Source organism: Lontra canadensis, unplaced genomic scaffold (genome assembly GCF_010015895.1).
Source record: "Lontra canadensis isolate GAN:19392208 unplaced genomic scaffold, GSC_riverotter_1.0 scaffold26, whole genome shotgun sequence".
NCBI lineage: Eukaryota > Metazoa > Chordata > Mammalia > Carnivora > Mustelidae > Lontra > Lontra canadensis.
Genome location: NW_022631020.1, coordinates 20,121,759 through 20,141,968, shown reverse-complemented (window position 1 = coordinate 20,141,968; position 20,210 = coordinate 20,121,759). Strand labels below are relative to the sequence as shown.

At 38.1% G+C, this 20,210-nt stretch overlaps 1 protein-coding gene across 19 annotated transcripts in view; it reads left to right on the top strand.

The window, feature by feature from the left end:
- Positions 1-20,210, top strand: part of LMO7 (LIM domain 7) — a 203,393-nt gene that overhangs the window by 110,041 nt on the left and 73,142 nt on the right. The gene's annotated exons all lie outside the window — the stretch shown is intronic.

The window sequence follows — 20,210 nt, the reverse complement described above, 5'->3', positions numbered from 1 at the left end:
TAATTGAGACCGTGGCATGTTGTTATTTTAAATCTCTATACTAACTAAAATGGTAGTTTATATTTTAATGCTTGTCCAGCATGGTAGTGTTTGGTGGCTAATGGTGAGGGTACACGTTATAGAGTGACTTTACAGGTTATATTACAGTTTATAGAGTAAAAATGTGGTCTTTATATATTTGGAATTAACACTAACAAAAATGAGACTGGGACAGTGGTTAAAGAGACTTTCTTTTGTAATTTGGAAGGCAGTGGTGACTGGCACCAATGTGGAGCGCTAATGACCTTGTGAATTGTGGATGATTTCTAAAAATAAGCTGTTTTTCACTATTTTAATAGTATAGATGAGAAAGTGAAAGTGGGGGGTGAAAGCGTGCGCAGGTGTTTCTGTTGTGTTTTAGATGGAAAATGGTGTCATGTAGGAGTATATGGTTTCAGGAAATCTGGTTTTAAGCTCCTGTGAGATTGTTTTCCCCCCTATAAATCTAATTTGCTTTCAGTGAGTCAGAATAAACTTGTGTTACCAGATAATCGTGACAGGAAAATGATTTAATTTTGTAGGAATGACTACCTCTTTATCATGGCCCTTAAAGCTAATTAACATTTTTTAAAAGGAGAGAATATAAACACCTTATTATAGCCGTAGAAATAATAGAAATGGAAAAATTAGTTTCTACTATTTTAGACAAAGATTTAGTTTATATGGTTGATATCCTGTTGTAATAGCTTTAAAAGCTATTTAAGAATTGATGGTAAAATCTTAAAAATGACCAGTGATTTTTCTTAAAGAAAAATAACCCTGTGTATAAGTATCATAGTACGCATGGTCTTTTAGTAGTAAAAGCTAAAAGTCCAGATAAAATTCATATTTTCAAAGCCTAACAGTACATATTTTTAAACGATCAAGCCATTTTGAACTTATATGCTTCTAGTTCTGTTGAATTAGCATTTCTAAATTACACAGCCTTGGTAAGTGCATAGCAGGGATGGGTCTGTCTGCTTTTCTGATTAATTGGAAGATAGTTTGTTCCTAAGTTTCATCACCAAAATGGCATGTTTACTTATGCAGTATTGTGAGATCATGCTTGATATCCATGAAAATAACCGCATGGATGACTTTGATTTATTTTTCCTGATCAGCCTTCTCTAGAGACTTATCTGATGGGCAAATAAAGTTTTCATTTAGAAAGTTCTTTATTCTTAATGAACAGGGACAACTTAAGGAAAACATCCCCACACCCCCACCCAAATCATAGAAGGTTTTGAAACTCCATAGCAGATGTTTGAGTAGGCTACTGATTAGGCAAAACATGTTTGTTGGCTTCTAATTCCAAAAACGCTCTGAACAAAACCTGGCTGCAGCTGGCTTCATGAGATGTTGGGTCTAAAGCGTTTAGGAAAAAAAAATCAGTACCTGGGTTCAGTCTCGAAGGAAATTAAATCACTGACAAACTGGAACTGGGAGGTCACATAGTTAGAGCTGTAGTAGGAAGTATGCCGAACAGCTTGTCTCAGTGGGAACCACAAGTTCATGAAGGTGTGCCTAGGAAGTACTAGCAGGAATGCCTGAGTGCCTGGGCTCTGCTTAGGAACATTTCCCCTGATAATTCTGTCTCCTTGGACCAGAGAGGACAGGGCTTGACCCTGGGTCTACCGCAACAGAAGCCGGGAGCGCCCCCCACCCCCGCGTTCACGAGACCTGTGCAAGCTGACAAGTGGCTTATTCAAAAATGTTGGCTGTAGCTCTTCTGCTGGGAGATGGCAGTTTTATAAAAGGAAGCAAGTTTATGGGAAAACAAATTATTGGTTACTAAATATCCATGTATTTCTTAGTTTTTAGTTTTCTTAATATAATGCGGGGAGTTCTGTTGGTCAGACCCTGTCCTATCATTATTGTAGATTAAAGGACTTGGTGTTGGTTAGACCAGTGGTTTTCAACTGGGAACAGTTTTGTTCCCCCAGTGGACGTTTGGGAAGGTTGAGAGATAGTTTTGTCACTACAGTTGGGCTGGGAGTGCTGTCAGCATCTCGTGGGGCAGGAATGTTGCTAACTACCCATCAGTGGACAGGATAGTCCCCCAAGCAAAGAATTTTTCAGCCCCAAGTATCAGTGGTGCTGAGGTTGAGAAACCCTGACTTAGACTTTAAATTCCTTATTTCCACTCTGCCTGCAAGTTAATCATGTGGAAATGAAGGCTACTGACTGACATTATATTCTGCTAAAATGAAACTTTTTGCTCATGCTGTTATAATAATTTATGTATTTCCGTGTTAGTATGTTTGACCATTTAAAAAGGAAAGCTCATTATCTCTTGAGTGTGAGTAATGTGTTTTTTTGCTCATCTGTATACATTAAAACTAGCAAAAATGGGGCAAAGTACTCAATTATTTTAAATGCTCCATCAGAGCTCATCTGGTAAGGCTTCCTGAACAGTTCGTAGATGTGCTGTGAGTGTGATCTAACATGCGTGTTTGCATGACATGCTGAAAGCAAATAGGAGAGGTCAGTCAATAAGCCTCCATGCCGGCAAGTGGGAGGTATTTCTTGTGAGAGGGCAGCGACTAAAAAAAAACCACGATGGCACACAGAGCCCAGGAGAGTTTTGTGAGATAAGAATGAGTGGCAGGAGCAGAGGCAACCAATTTAGAGAGCTGTTGCTCTTCACTAATTTAAAAAATCCAGACCCTAACTATAAAAACTTATTTTCCAGCAACTACAGATTTGCAATTTACTTTGCAATAAAAACTTTTCCACTGGTCAAACAGAACTAGGGTATTCCTTATATTTCTATAATTATACATATTAATATGTGATCTAAATGTTCTAACTATTACTTCTTGTAGGAAGTAGTTTGAACACTTTCAAGCATGTTTGAATTATTCATTTATTTTGGGACTGCATGTACTCAAATATCCGTTAATACTTATATTTTGACATTCCTGACTTTAATGAGTAGGATCCATCTTGACCTGTTCTTTCCTCCAACAGGAAAAGCAAGTCTGTGAGTTTGCCTTCATGAGTTACAGTAGATTGAGGTTGAACTTGCCCTGGTCAAGACACTTACCGAGGCCGTGAAATTTAGCTTCCGCACCAGTGAATAATGGCATCATTATTATTAACCATTCCCTAAATATCCGTCCTGAACTCAGAAACACAATCCACAGAGAAGAGGCGGTGAGACTCCTATGGAGCTGTCTTTGCACACTTTCTACAGAAGGCTTTAGCAGAGGAAGCACTGTGACCCCAACATCATGCCACAGCACACTGGAGAGTCCCATAGCAAATGTCATGCTCTTTGGGGTGGCATCTGGTCACTCAGTGGCACCGAGCAATTGCTTGTCGTAGAAGTCCACTTGACAGAGTGGTTCAGAGGTTGTCCTGTGTTAGAGGAATCAAAGTTGGCAGAAAGGCGGAGTTGACTACTGTAGGTTTTAATTATATTTTTAGCAACTTGGCTCTGAAACAACATCCCATATTTAAACCATTGCTCTAACGAATTATATATTGAAATTTTTAAGCTGAGAATTTGAACAGATTGTAAACATGTTTCTTCTTTCTACCCCCTTATCATTCTGAGCCAGTTTTTAGCACTTCTTCAGATGCATTCTGTTCATAATACAATTGTAGGATGGCCATGGTCTTGAGCACGCTAGTGCAGTTATGCGAAGAAAAATTATTTTCAAGTATAGAATTATGCTTCCCTTTAGGCTGCTGAATGTTTTGGTTTTTAGAAGATGTCTCTCAAAGGGAGGGTACAAAAATTGATTTTTTTTTTTACGCATACTAGTTGACAAAGGATCAGTAGTTGGAAACAATTAGTGTTAACATATTTCTCTCATGAAAATAAAGGAGGCTCAAAGTGATATTTTAGGGATTTAACTGTTCTCTGGAGCTTCAAAAGGATGCTTGATTTTGTGGCAATACTGTAAAGTCATTTCTCAGGAATCTGGTTCCCAGATGGCAACTTGAACCGCCTGCCAAACTGAGTTTGGGGTATGAATGTGTATGTGAGTATTTATTTAAGATTTTAATTCATGTAAGTAAAAATACACCTACTCTGAAGTAATTTTCATCATTTTCTGACTTAAACCTGCTTTTACTTATTTTTCCATGCCCTTGAAATGAGTTTCTCAACATCTTAATCTTTTTTTTTTTTATGACATCTAAACTTGGATCAGTAACTTGATCCCAGTGACTTCCACCTGTCAATTCATGTTACCATTTTAAAATGTTCTCTTCCTACCAAGCAATTAGAAGGGAATGAAACAGAAAGGAAGTTTGCACTGCACACATCTCTAACCTGTTCAGTGATTCTCTGGTGTTAGGGAGTTCGTGAAAGGGGGCATTCATTCTTTTGGGTTGCCAAGACTGTGTTTAAGGCCAGCAGCAAAAATGTGTGGATGTGTTTTCAAATGTTCTTTAATTGCAGGGTTAGATTATGGAAGAGTCTGCATAGTTGCAGAGAAAGGTTGTGGAATAGGAAGCAGGTCTGACGCTGAGACAAGTTATAAAATAACAGAAGTTTTATGTAGGATTAGTTTCTCTCCATCTCCAGTTCTTAGCTAACTTCTTGGATAGAGAAATAGGTTTCTGAAAGCCAACTCTCTATCCTCAGCACTACACCCACTTCAGTCCCCAAGGCTGTGGGGGCCTGATTGGGTCTCGGCTTGCTGGATGAGGCTTGATGAGGTAGGCTTTTCTGGCCCAGGGTCTTTATAGTCAAAAGGAACCTCTTCTGTGTTCATTGCTCCAGAGTCTCCCTGGGCAGCTCATCTGCGTAGAGGTTGACATGAGTTTGTTCATGAGAGAATAATAGAATTTGCTTCCCTTGACCCGCTGGTATTTGTTTTGTAACAAGGTCCTTCAAAGGGTGAAACCAAAGAGACAAACATTTGTTGAAGAGATTCTTCTGTCTTTCAGATTATGACCTGTAGGGCTGCATATGTTGAATCCATCAAACTTTTAACATGACACACATTATAATATCGGTAGCTCCTGTTAGTCACTTTTGAAACTGAAAGCTTCACCAGTAACTAGAGGTGTTAAGCATTGCTTTGCTCTGAGTTTCTTACCATATACTGGTAGGATTTACCTAAGCATTTGTATGCAGTGTGTGTGTGCTTCCGTGTATTTCTGGAGCTTCAGAGGAGAAAATGGCACTTAATTCAGTGAGGGGAAGTTTTGGTGTCAGAAGTCATTGGCTTGTATGTCACACAAACAAGCCCTGATTGGGCATTTTCTCTGTAACAACTAAATGTGCGGTTCCCAGAAGCCCCTCTTACCAGTCAAAATACTGGGGAGCCTGCCCTTAGTGGGGTTTCCTTTAGAATTAAGGAAATGTCCCCGTAAATTCACAGAGTACATTGTTTTGAGATAAATGCACAGGCTTCTCTGGGTATATAGAGATGAACAATCCTTTCAACTTTTTAATCAGGAAAACATTTCCAATGAGGGGTGACATTGATTTCTCATGTGGGCTTTGAAAGCGCTTCTGTTTTCATCAACATCTAATTTTGGCCTAGACTTGAGGCCATTTGAGGACAGGAACAGTTACATTATCCCCTTTTTTCCTTAGTTTCTGACACCTCTAAGTGTTAAGTATTTATTTGAAAATTAATTATTTAATTTTTCAGTTATCCAGCATATACTGCATCATAAGTTTTTGTTATAGTGTTCAATGATTCATCAGTTGCATATAACACCCAGTGCTCATCCTAACACGTCTCTCCTTAATACCCCTGATTATTTTGACCTCCTGGACATTTTAAAGCCAGGTTTTGAAAATGGAAACAATTTTTTTTTCTTTGTCAAGTTTTCTTCTCTTTCCAAAATTGCAAGGCAGATCTGGCAAAGCAGCTGTTCATCTCCTGGTTTTTAATTGCCTTTCCCTTATCATTCCAGAACAATATGTGGCATATTTCAACATACTGTAAAATGGATACAATTTAAAAGAAGAATGTCTGTTTACCTCAGTGTGTAGTACACTAAAGTGGAAACTTTGGACCTTGTGCCTTTCAAAGTAGTTGATGGAAGTCCTAATATTTATGCTAATGTACAAATGATAATCACTAATGTTTAATGGACATTTGAAGGATGTTCTGAGCTTGCTTATATGAAGTTTTAGAAGAATTTTAATGTTTTCATATCATGATCACAAGTCACTTCATTTTGTGAAATAGATCTAAATATATGCTTAAGACTTTTGGGTGGAAAATAAGTTGGTTCTATAGATAGTTAGAATAGTTTGTAGAAGTTCAAGGGCAAGAAATAAAAATTTTTAAAAGCAGGGATCAATATTGGAGGTACTTCTTAGAAAGTCCTAAAAGTACTTCACGAAATGTTATTAACAAGTTCATAGAAAGCCTCACTCCTTCCAAAGTCAAGCTACCTGCCTTAGTACCTCTTCCCTTTGCCTAGCATTAAACACCAAAGTCAGTAAGAAAAAAGTCACAGGTTACCTATGACTTTGACATCACTTTGACTGATGGCAAGATAACCATGTGAAGAATATGTGCACACAGGGGCGCCTGGATAGCTCAGTGGGTTAAATTCTCTGCCTTCAGCTCAGGTCATGATCCCAGGGTCCTGGGATCGAGCCCCACATCGCGCTCTCTGCTCCGCAGGGAGCCTGCTTCCTCTTCTCTCTCTCTGCCTGCCTCTCTGCCTACTTGTGATCTCTGTCTGTCAAATAAATAAAATCTTTAAAAAAAAAGAATATGTGCATACAGAAACTGGAAAATTTCTTAACATTTCATTTGAGCTATTTCTTCAGGCTGCATTTCTCTCACTTTCCCTCAGGTTGGAACAAAAAGTTCAGTCAGTGTGCATCAGTTGTCCTGAACAGATAAGCATCTAGGATGAGAGCAAGGATTTAGGTGTCCCCTGACATGGGTTTAATCCCATCCCATTCCGTCACTGGGTAGCTGAATGACCTTAGGTCATTTTTCCTCGCTGGGATAACTTTGCTTCTCGCTGAACAAGACGGATGTCATGGCTGCTATCTTGGAGCTTAGCAAGTAACCCCATTTAGGGGCTACCCCTACCTCACAAAGATGTAATGATTACAAAATCAGGCATGTAAAGTGCTAAGTGTTTGGCATACACTGGTGCTCAATAAATGGTGTTGAATTATAATTGTGATTATTTTCATAATTTGGCTCTCCCTTCTTGACCTCTGCAGATACATGTCCTCTGCAGAAGAACATGGATGAAAAAAATGTGGTCCCTGGATCCTTAAATTGTGACAATTAACTATAGGTTTTAGTTTCTAAATGAGAATTTAGGCCTTTTTAGACTTAATCCTTCCTTTCTTTTGATTGAGAGCCGATATTAAAACAGGTATATTTTTCTGACCTTTATGTATAGTCAACTTTTTACAATTTATTTTGTTAGACTAGCAAAGCTGGAAACCAGAGAAACAGATAGCTAAGTTATTTGCTCTTGCTCCTGTATATGAGGGGCCAAAAACAATTCTTTCCTTTTTTTTTTTTTTTTTTTCCTTTGGGAGAAAGAGAGCATGAGTGGGTTGATGTGGGGCATGGGACAGGGGGTGGGGGAGGGAGACAATCTTAAGCAGGCTTTATAACCCTCATGGGGCTCAGTCTCATGACCCTGAGATCATCACCTGAGCTGAAATCAAGAGTCAGACACTTAACCGACTGAATCACCCAGGCACCCTGGGATGGAAAACAATTCTATTACTTTTTATGAGAACTCAGCTTTTTGTACATTTCCTGAATTATAAATGTTAGTTTGATTTGCATCTTTTAAAAAAGTTTTGCTCCTGTATTTTCAAAATAAAAACTGACATAAAACCAAAATTAGTCTATACACAAATCCAAATCCAAACCTTTATTGTTTTACTTTAATCATCCCATTTTCCCCCTTTCATTTCTATGAAAAGTCTGTCCTTTTGGCCATGAGGAGAGGAAGTTATCCTTTGGGTAGGCAAGATCAGACACTGTTCTCTGAAATGCTTTTGTAGGGCTTATGAATTTTTTCCGAAAGGTGTTCATAAACTTTAGGGAACTCTAATGCACGCTCCAGCCATGTTATACACCAGACAGAAAACTTAGCTGCTTCTTTTGGGCATCTCCTATCTGTTTTGTCCATCAAAAGGCTACTATACTAACAGCATAAAGTCTTGTTTATATTATCTAAAATATTTGTGGTTTTTACCCTGGACACTAAACATATATATATATATATATATATATATACGCATATATATATATATATATGTGTGTATATATATATATATACATACGTATATATATATGTATGTATGTATGTATATGTATATATATATCATAAATAGCAATCGTCACTATTTGGAAGGTCAAAGATCTTGCTGCTTACTTCAAGATGTACTTGTACACAAGGGGAGAAAAGTGAAGAAACCTGGAAGCATACTTTTATGTTAATACTCTGCCATAACATAACTTGATTTTTTTTGTTTTTAAAAAGAGCCTTGCTATCAAAAATATTAAATTGATTGGGTATTAAGTAACATATTGACCATGTATTGGTTTATTTTTAAGAGTTTATGTTGATGGAGTAGAAATGTTTTAGGGATATTGCCCAGGTATAATTTGTCATGTTGAGCAGCCTTGCCTGGTGAGAGTGGCTGCTGGTCAACTTAGACACGATTTTGAGTATCCCTACTGAACTGACCAACCATCCCAACTAAACTGTGAGGCAGGGTGATGTGTTCTAACTTTTCCTTAAGAGCTTAGTACTGTTGCTCCAGATACCATTGACCAAGTATGTCCAGTAAACCTAAAGAAACATGGTTCAAAAAGGGTCACTGAAAAGCCTTTAATTTTAGGGAGACAGCAGATACTTGCCATATAAATGTAAACAAATCACATTGAATGTAAATGATAGTGTAATACAATTCCATTAAAAAAAAACAGATTAAAAACACGATTGGAACACACTTCAGGTAAACCAGTTTTTCTTAAGCTGAGAAGGGGGAAAAGTAGAGGATCTCGGCGGCCTGGAAGAGGCGGCTGTTGTGAATTAACTGTATTAGCCACTAGCAATGTAACAAGGATTTTGTCTGTGTGCTTTGATCAATTTGGGGGAGAAATCTTTAAATAAATACCAAGTATCACTGTTAATACATCTTGCTCTTTTGTTACATTATAATAATATTGCCTGGTAGATTTTTTTGAAAATGCTTCTGTTCTGTATCTTTTAGTTAACTGAGATATGGAAATAATCTTCAAAAGAATCAATGTATCTGGGTATAAACAATTTGTCTGAGATATTACTAGGCTACTTTTGGCTTAATATTGAGAAGGAAAAATATCTACGAGATGGTTATCTCGTGCTCTGTTTTGTACGTAGTGAGGTGTTTTCACCTGTAGCATGTGCAGTAGTGCATACACACGCACACTAAGTAGGAACATATGTGAAAATTTATGTAAGGCTTCAGAGAGTGAGTCTTTAGATCCTGAGGTGCTCCAGATCTTTGTTCATTTTGGTGATGAATTCATTCTACAGAGGGGCTTGGTCCCTCTCTGTCTTCGAGGAGAAACAGCAGTGGTATGACCACTACATATGAGTGTCTGCAACATGCTGATCCCTGATGATTAAGAATTAGAACTGCACATCTTTTCTCATATTTTCCATTCTCCTTTTAATTCTACTTGCAAGGAAGAGGCAGGGAAAAAAGTCCTTTATTGAAGACTTTGACTTCCATGGATATAAGCCTTGGGCTGTTGGAGCCAGAGATGCCTGCTCTAGGGGAGCTGGAAGCCTTACTGGGTGGGTGAGTCCTAGCCTGGGGGCACTGAGTCCTCTCACCTGTAGTCCTCCTATAGCGTGGCTCCTCAAACACATCCATCACATACTTAATGTTCACTGTGTACAGATCCTGAATCCTGGGTGGGTACAAGTAAAACACGTCCTCCTCCTTTTCTACCTCGATCTTCAGACCCAAAGTGGAGAAGATGAAATGCATTCTGAAGTCTTAATGTTTGCTTTTGTGTCTCAGGGAGCCCTGGCATGATTTATAGTTGGCGATTCTATGGGAACGCTGGGTTTAGAGGGATGAACTAGGTGAGGAAATCCTGGTGCTAGAGTGTCCAGAGTATTTCAAATACTTAATTAGCTTTAGACAAACTGGATGAGAGCTCTCAGGCACAGCCATTATATGAATTATCTCAAACCCAGTAACAGCCCAGCCAGGTATTACCATTTTGCTTCTGTTTTGCTTCCAATGGGTGAAATGAATTGAGTTAGAACAGTAACTTGTGTTGCCATATGACCTTGGGCAAATAACAGAGCTAGAATTTAAATTCAGCGGCTGTCTTAGACTACGTAGCTTGGACTCCTTCCACTATATTGTCAAAACAAACTTAAACAACCTTAAAAAAAAAAAAAAAAACAACTTGCTGCTATTATTTCTAGTGCTGTATGACTGAAGTGGTCTTGAGTTGTTTTTTAACCAGGCCAGCTAGATCCAAACTGGATTTGTGTTTGTGATTAGTACATGGCAAGTGTCTTTTTATTATGATTTGAAGTTTCCTTCCTAGTTTGTGAGCCATGTGACTTCAAATGGATCTAATATTACAACATGTTATCAAATTTCAGATCAGTAATAAGACCTCCTAATTTTAGGAGTGCTAAATGAACCATGTGTTTGTCTTAGAAGAAATATGCTACATGTATGTTCTTAACACTGGTTAGTTGAAAAACTGGAGTCTTTGGATTTTACTGATATGTGTACTTAAGTTTATAAGGTTTATGACTTTCACAAAGACATTTAAGAATGTTCAGTTGTGTTTGCCATGATAATGGAACATTCCTGTTAAAGCTGTGGATTGTAAAACCTTACTAATCTAAATTGCTCAGGATCATGCTACCACAGTTTGACCTTTATAACACTGTCATGGAAAGTATCTTTTAAAAATAGAACTGGTAAATAATTTATTTAGAATAATTTCTTACCAATTTTTGATGCTCTATTTTACTTATTAAAACCAAATTAAATTCTGACTCCCTCCTCCAAATATTCTTAGCTGGGAATAAATGCTTCTTAAAAATATATAAGATAGGGGCACCTGAGTGGCTCAGAAGGTGTAAGCGTCTGTCTTCGGCTTAGGTCATGATCTCCAGGCCCTGGGATTGTGCCCCATATGGGGCTCCCACCTCAATGGGGATTCTGCTTCTCCCTCTCTCTCTGCCTCTCCCCCTGCTTGTGCTCTCTCTTTCCATCTCTGTCTCTGTATCTCTCTTAAATGAATCAATGAATGAATAAATAAGTATATATATGATGGAAAATATATATATAAGGTGGGATATTTTTAGTATGGTTTAGGTCATTGTATAGTAAATCTCACTAAAAAGCCCTAGTTATAAATAATTCGAAGTCTCATTTGAAGGTCCAAATTATAAGCAAAAGACGAATTATAGTCCTGTTAACCTAGTGTAATGGATTAATGAAAGATTACTTGAGTACATTGCCCGAATGTCCTGCTATCAGTGTAGCCATTGGAGGGTTAGAAACAGGTGGTGAGCACAGAGCATCAAATGTAACAATAAATAGCACAGTCTAATTCCAGTAAGATGAAACCCCTCTCTCATTGCAGAGAAGAGTAGGGGATCAGATAGTGACTCAGAAAAGCAAAGTCCAAGAAATGACTCAGGCACAGAAATACTTTAAAAATTCCTTTACCAAGACTTAAGATAAATGGAGTGATCACTTCTTTTTCTACCAAATCATTAGAAGTTATTTTTTGCTAGTTGTTAAACATAAAGCATCAGGAGTAATTGCCTTTCATTAGTAGGAAGACATATTTATTAAACTGCTTTTCTGTGAATGTGATGTTTTAGACTACCAAACACAGATGAAACTCCTAGTAGCCCAAGATATGGATATAGGAGAAGAATACAAGGAAATTTTTCCTTTTAAATAACTGGTGGAGTGGGTCTGAGGCAATAATAGGAAACACTTGATTTTTAAGGCCAGTAATACGTAAAGAGGAAAAGTACTGTTTGTGAGAGAGGAGGTGGAGGAGAGTAGAAAGAAAATAACATTTAAATGTTTTAGTTAATGCCTTGTGTAATTGTATAATCATTTTGTAAGATAGGGTGGTTGCCTGATTTTACAGATACGGAAACTGAGAGGTTCAGTGGCTTGTTCAAGGTCACATGCTTAGTTCAAGTGGGACCCTCATTAGGACTCCTAACCCAGTGTTCTTTCCATTATAACATTCTGCCTTTAACGTACGCCCTAATGAAGGATAATAAAGATTGAAAAAAGGAATTTTTAAAGAAAAAAATGTGTTAATATGTGTTTTGTCAGAGATGACCTCCATGAAATTGGTTGGGTAGGAAGGAAGTTTTGGAGATATGGAAGAATTTGTCATTTTTAGATCCTGTGGATAAGAAATTACTCAGACTTTTTTAGAGGCACAGTGCTGTAAACAAGTGCTTCTCAAACTTCAGTGTGTGTATAAAACACCTTAGGATCTGGTTCAAATGTGGATTCTGGTTCATTAGGTCCAGGCAAGGCTGGGATTCTGTATCTCCAGCAAGCACTCAGGTCATGACCATGAGGACCACATTCTGAGTGACAAGGATTTCAGCCTCCAATGTTGGAGGTCACACTGGAGTGAAGATTTCACAGAGGCGCTGGGGGTAGATGTAAGGCTCGAGTGTGGATTGAAGAGATGAGAAGGATTTGAGTGAGAGGTGGGAGGGAAAGTAAGAGGATTGCCATGTTGGCACAGAATTCTAATCAAACATTTTTCAGAGCCTTTGGAATGTAAAGAATGAGTAAAGTTAAACTAGATCTCTGCTTCTGAGGCCCTCATTTTTTGGGAAGCTGAGAGTGGGAAGCACAGGAATGTATTTCCAGGCTAGCAGATTGGAGGCAGGATGAAGGATGAGTTGGGCCCAGTTTGGGTGGTACCTTGAGTATCCTGGCTAGGGAATTTAAGTGTTATCTCCTGGGTAGTGGGATTATTTCCAAAAGCTTTCAATCAGAAAGTTCTAATGTTAAAAGCAGAGATTGAGAAAGATGGGGTAATGAAATAGTGCATGAAGTAGACTGGCTGGAGGCTTGGAGAAGGGTTAGGAAATTGTTGGGTGTTTTGATAAGGATAGTGTTTCGATAAGGATGACAACTGCTGAAAGCCGTGAATATGTAAATGAGAAATACCGAAGATGTTTCTAATAAGACATGATGGGGACTGATTAGTATGAAGGAGCTAGAAGAACCCGCTCTTGAGCTTGTGCAACCGCTAGCAGAAACAGGAATAGAAGATGGAAGTGAAGTTTGAACACATGGTGTCGGACGGGACAGTAGAGCATCCACATGGAGATGGAGAGGGCAAAGTATCATTCAGAAATGATGGCTGGCTATGTTGGTTTAGGAGTCTTTTGTGAAGAGCAAAAAGGCATTGGGAGGGAAAAGCCCAGCTCTGAGGAAGTGAGGGTGAAGAGGAAAACAGCTGGCTAAGAACTCCTCCTCCTCTCCTTCTCTGCCCCCTCAGTCAGGTGTAAGTGCATCTATTTCCGACTCACCTGTTCCATTGACCGATTACCTCATTTTCTGCCCACACTGCACATGGTCTGGAGATGTGTAGCTTTAACCATTCTTTCCTTCATTTAAATTCAAATAAAAATTCCCTCATTTTGTTAAAGTTCATCTTTGTTTTCTGAACCACCTTCTGGAAATGTGAGGCCTCATTTCCTGTCCTGGAAATTACTTTGCTTCAGAAAAACTGGCAGTGGGTGTGCCATTCCTTCCAGAGAAGCACCATGGGCCTCTCCTCTTCACGCAGCTGGGTGTTCAGACAGGCTTAGAGAATCCAATATCACTGTATGTCCTGCCCTTGGGGTCCTTGAACTGTGATTCTCAGTATTTGTATGGGCTCCTGTCAGCTGTACTTAGCCCTACTCATTTACTCTGTGGATTCTTCTACACAAAAAGCAAAAATTGTTGCCTACTTGCTTTTCTTTCCCGTCCTCCTCCTTTAAATCCAAACTCCGTATTTCCCCCACATGACTATTAAAAAAAAAATACGTACAACTCCCAACAGAACTATTTCAGGCACGTTGCATTTAAATTCGTACAACAAAATGTATTTATCTTCCCGTTTCCCCTCCTTGGAAACCCTACTCCCAAACAACAGCACTGAAAATAAGCCCACGAAGTTGACAAAACGATATCCAATTTAGCCTGACAATTTTATAACCAAAAACTACTTCTACTTCTATCTACCAAGGTTGAAAAACAAAAGAATACAAAACTACTTTAAGGCATATGTGCCACTAGAATATTTGTGTAATAAATGTATGTATTGATGAATGAATGAGTTCAACAAACATTTACTGAGCTCCTACTATGTGCCCAGCACTGTTCTAGGTATTGGGGATTCAGTTTCATGGTGAAAAGACAAGGCCCTGCCATTCTTAGGCATATATTCTCATAGAAAGGGCAGATAATGAACAAAGAAGATAATGTGAGATGGTGATAGGACTATGAAAAAACAGAGAGGAGAGGGCATGTCTGGAAGGTTCTTTTGGATATTTTAAGCATATGTTGAGAGAAAATTTTACATGCAGTAGATTTAGAAGTACCAATATGACTGGAATTAATGTTTTATTTGAAAAGTATCATAGTTTTGGTATAATTATCTCTTAAGAAAAGTTCACTGAACTGAAGCTTTATTGTGTTTTAGAATCAGAAAGCAGTATGCCTAAAACTAGTGTGATATCTTGTATCAACTGAACTTGAATACATTTTTTTTAAATCAGAAAGGCATACTAATTTCTGAAACTTGGGGTCCATTTGTGTGTATATATGAGTCCTTTCCTCCTCAGCACCTGTACTCCCAACTTGGTGAGCTACTGGCTAGCTCTGACCAGATGATTAGATGCTTATGATATGGATTATGCTTATGGATTTTCATAAAGAGGTTTGGTATTGTCCATTTGGTATTGTCCGTGGTCTCACATCTTGTGTGTATACTTGAACTGTGCATTCACTTATGAACTCACCATGGCTGCTAGTCTACCATGTCACTTGTAAGCTCACCCACAGACTTTCAAGGCATTCTACCTTCTGGTCACTTTTTGGTTATCCACCTGCATTTATTTCCCTTCCATATTAGCTGTGTCAGTCAGGCCAGCTCCCTCTTTTGCTTCCTCTAGACAACCATTCTTGGAGTCCAGGCTCCATCTTGCCTCATCCACGAAGCCCACCCTCACTAGGAGAAGCCAGATGGTTACCAGTCCCAGTTCGGCCAATATGGCCTATGTGGACATTGGCAGTTACCGTACCTCTTTGTCCTTTTATTTCTTTACCTGGAAAATGGAACAAAACACTAAAACTTGCTGCAAAGGGACCATTGTGAGGATTCAATGAGTTATTATGGGTAACGAACTTAGATGCCTGACATGTAATACTCACTTTATGTTAGCTATCTAATTATTAATGACTCCTGGTACTTTTTTATGGTAAAATCTTGGACTGCTCTTTGTTCTCTGGACTCCCATGGTTTGTACAATCTATGTGATGACATCTTTCTTTTTTTTTTTTTTTTACTTGTATGGTAGGTACTACTCTAGTATATCTAGAGCTAGGTGGAATTAAAAAACACTTGGTGAATGATGATGGGGTAGGTAGGAGTATGAACACTGGCAGTCACAAAGAATACTTAAGGATGGATCTTATCCAGCTGCATGAAAGGCTGAGAGGAGGGGATGGACCCAAGGTGCCAAGAGAAAGTATCACTGAGTTGCTGCTCTGCTTTGACTCTTAGATATGGCTTAATTTATGAATTTACTCATAGCGGTATTCTTTATTGCTGTACGAATACTTAGCATGCGATCTGCCCTCTTGCATAATTTTTCAGTGCACAGTACAGTGTTAACTATAGGCGCAATGTTGTGCACCAGCTCTCCAGAACTTATTTATCTTGCATAAGTGAAACTGTATAACAATACAATAGCAATATCCCTGAACGGCAATACACCATTTTCCCCCTCCCCAAGTCTGTGGCAACTACCATTACATTACCTATTTCTATGAGTTTGACTATTTTAGAGACTTCATATAGGTGGAATCATGCAGTGTTTGTCCTTTTGTGACTGGCTTATTTCACTTAGTAGAGTGTCCTGCAGTTTCATCCATGTTGTCAAATATGGCAGGATTTTGACTAGTGGGTATATACCCCAAAGAACTGAAATCAGAATCTCAAAGAGCTAACTATACTCCCCAAGTTCATGGCAGCGTAATTCCCAAGAGTCAAAATATGGGAACAACCCCCAATGTCTACTGATGGATGAGTGGATAAAGAAATTGTATAATATCTGCAATGGAATAGTATTCTGTCTCACAGTAGTCTTAATTTTGTATGTTCACCTCAGGTTAAATTCTCAAGTCTTTGGTTCCCTTTAGTTTCTTAATAAAGATGCAGGTCAGAAATGCTTTGTGGTTAATAGTTGGCTGAGTCTTAAGAAAAGACTGAAAGGGTGCATTTCTTAAATGAACTAAGCAACTTGATTTTATCCTATGAGGAATAAGCATGAGAGGAAAGTAAGGCGTCTGTGTGTATGAGGTGAAAGGTGAGGGAGAAACCCTTCCAGGAGAGAGACCTTGGCATGTGTGGAGGAGGGAGAGGTGTAGTAGAGGGACTCAAGTGGTTCCCTTTGTTTGGAGAGAATGGTATGACCCAGGAGATATTCCTACAGACTCAAGTCTATGCAACATACTATAATGGGAGAGGAAGGCACTCTAAATACTCTTGCCCTTATACACAAAAACTTTAAAAAAAAATTGATATTTAGAGTAAACTAAGAACTCTAAGCCAATTAAATCTAAATCTTAAGGGATGGAAGGCTATAGATGTAGGAATATCTCAGATCACTTGATATCCCTTGGATATTTGGATTGCTGTGACAACAGTTGTAAACCCAGGCTTCATTTTAACCAGTAATATTTTAACCAATAATATTCAACAGTGTTCTGAGAAAGAAAAAGATAAAAGCAAAAATGTTTGTTTCTGCATCCTAAATATAAAGTACCTAGAACTGTTGAATAGTCCACTAATAATTTACTCTTGTTTTAACCTAGTGTATTACTAGGAATGAGTGTTTTTACTATTTCTTTAAAGACTTGCTTATATGTAGATACTTTGTCCTCTTAATTTTAGTGACAGTTGTATTAAAGTATAGAAATAGGAAGAACATTATTTTATCAAGAAGTTAGTAGTAAATCATCTTGTCTAAGGGTCTAAAGTCTTGTTTGTAAACCAATTCATTCATAAAATGATGAGAATTATGGAACCAGGGTCTATCTAGGTACACTTTTGAACTTTTAAATATTCAGCCTCCACTCCCAAAAATATTGGTCATGATTCTTTTTCTCTTCCTTCACTCCCAAGCAAATAATTTGACAATCTGGTGTTTGATTTCTTTCTTATGGTCTATTGAAATGTTAAGAAGAAATTTGGGGGCACATCATTTGAAAGTTTATTTTTGTGTCAGAAAATTGCTTTTCTGGAATGACTTTGATAACTTACTAATTATCAGTTACTTTGTGATTTCAAAGTCATTTTTAATTTCATAAGACCTAAGAACTGAGGTAGATTTTCAAGGAGATAAATATTCAGAGTTGTCAGCCTTCAAATCTGGAGCACGTTATCCCACAAGTACAATCAATGTAATGTAGGAGGACATCTGTTTATATTAGTTCGGAACGCTTAGTCATGTCATCCAGTTGACAAGTGCTCATTGTCTTATTTGGACTTACCAGAAAGACCCCTCTACCAGACCAGTAAGTCTCTATTTTGCCTTTCATATCAGTTTTAGCAGGGAGAATTGTTAATTTCAGAAGTGCTGTTAATGAGTATTCCTTTGTAAGAGGCAAAAATCAGATTTTCTTAGCTGGAAGGTACGAAAGAGAATCTCATGTGATGCACTTCTTTCACAGAGGAGAAAGCGGCTCAGAAGAAGTCAGGTGGCTTTTGCAAGGGGCCACCCAGTGAGGTAAGACAGGTGTTCTGACTTTAGCCCTCACTCCTGGTCTGGGTGTAGTTCTTTCCACGGACCTCACTCCCTACTTAACCAGAGCAGCAAATGACTTGAAGGAGGGTGATATTTCAGTTTACGTGGTGTTAACCTTATTTATTTCAATGATTGGCTGTTCATATTGGCACTAAATCTACATTTTAATTTATTACTCTATTTTAGATTTAGTAAACTGAATAAAATAAGAGCTAGAATGAAGTTTCAAAGGAAACTACCTGCTTGCATCAGCAGACCAGAATATGTTCACATGGTTACACATTTTACCATGTAAAGAAGGACATTTACCAATGGCAATTTAATTTTTTGGTGCAGATGGCACCATACATTTTTCTTCATCCATGTTGTGCATCTCTTCTCAACGAGTTCTGTTTTTGTGTTTTAAATATGATGCCTTTATAACTCTTTTTACTCAAGATGATTTTTATAAAACTACTTTGATATTATAACTTTTGGTGTAGGATTTTCTATCAAGGCGGCCTCGGATTCATACTTAATCTTTTACCACGTTCAGAAAAATTATTCCAGCATTATTTAATTCAGACTTCCTTAACTGGGTTAAACAAATTAGAGATTAGACAATAAGAAATATGTTTAGGCTTTTTAATTAATTATTTTTATTTTTAATTTTTTTTTTACCGATCACCCTTCTTTGCAGCTATAAAATAGGAATGAATGCCATGAGGAAATTATAAGGAATGCAACAAAGAGTAACTCACTAGAATCTCCTGAATCGTACTCCTTTAAAACCAGTTGACTGTTTTGGTTGACTTTTCAGAAAATCCCTTCTGCGCTTCTTGAAGCATTCTGTTCTGTGGACCTGAAGCATGTTTTTATGCTTAGGTGTTCTCTTCTGGATTCCTTGGACTGTTGGTGCTTATGGAGTGTTAAGTAATAAACTCAATGACTTTCCCCGTCCTTCAGATCCCTGGACCAAGACCTCCTGAGAGCCAGCTTAGTGTGCTGTGGAAGCAACAAATCAAGTGCATTTTTATGGTGCCCTCTAAAGCAAGCCCAAGCACAGGGAAGCATGTGAGGTTTATTCAGTGCACACTTGAAAATCGTTGGCAGGAGTTCCAGGCTTTTCACTTAATTTTGAGTTTCTCTGTGCTTTTTGTTTTAAATTCTGCTTGGGTGAGTCTAGAGGAATTATGTTTCATTTTAACTTTCTCTTTCAGAGAAGTAGCTAGACTAGTTGAAGCTGTAGTTTCAGTTAAATATGTCGTTTTCAGTTTTGCATATTTATAGGGTAGTGGCTCTTAGTCATTGGCATGCACCGGGATCACTGGGAGGGCGCAGTGAGCCACCTTACTGGACCCCAACCCCAGTTGCTGATTCCATAGGTATGGAGTAGGACTTGAGATGATTTTTTTTTTTTCCCCAACAAGTTCAAAGGTGCTGTAGATGCTGCTGGTCTGGAGACCATGCTTTGAGAACTTCTGTTGTAGGGAATAAATCAATGAGAACTACTCCAAAGAGAAAGTATGTGAAATTGTTATCCTAAGAATATTTTTATTTAAGTTTATACTTAACAAAACTGCTATTATGTAAATAATGTTTATAATAAGAAAAAGATTAGTCCTCAGAGTTCCTCCGGAGATGGTGATACAAGTATACAAGTATATAAACATTAGCAATGTATGCAAGTGGATGAATAATGGTATGGCTTCATTTTCATGTAGCTATTATCCATATGCCCATATGAACTATTCAGTCTCCAGACTGATGGTGTTTTCAGGTAATGGCATTGTCCTGTGGGACTTCACTGGAAATTGACATTTAAGAATTAAATATGTGATCGATTCTGGGCATTTTAGGCTGAAGGAATGGCATATTTGGCTCTTTGTAAGAATTAACAGGTTCTGACTTTCTTGATTGAAGTCAAAGTATGGGATACAACAAGAAAATGGCTGAAAGATGGAGATGGGGCATGTAACTAAAATTAAGTTCGAGATTAAAGCCCAGAGAGCCCTGTATTTTAATGGGGATGAAAGGAAGTAAATGACATAATCAAATGTCCCCTTAAAAATAATTCTGGGTACTTGGATAGTTTTTTAGAGAGAAGCGGGAGTGTCTAATACTGAACCAAAGTCAAACAACATTCTATCTCTGAATTCATGGCATTCACAGTCTAGTGCAAGAGACTGCAGGGGAGGCATCCATGG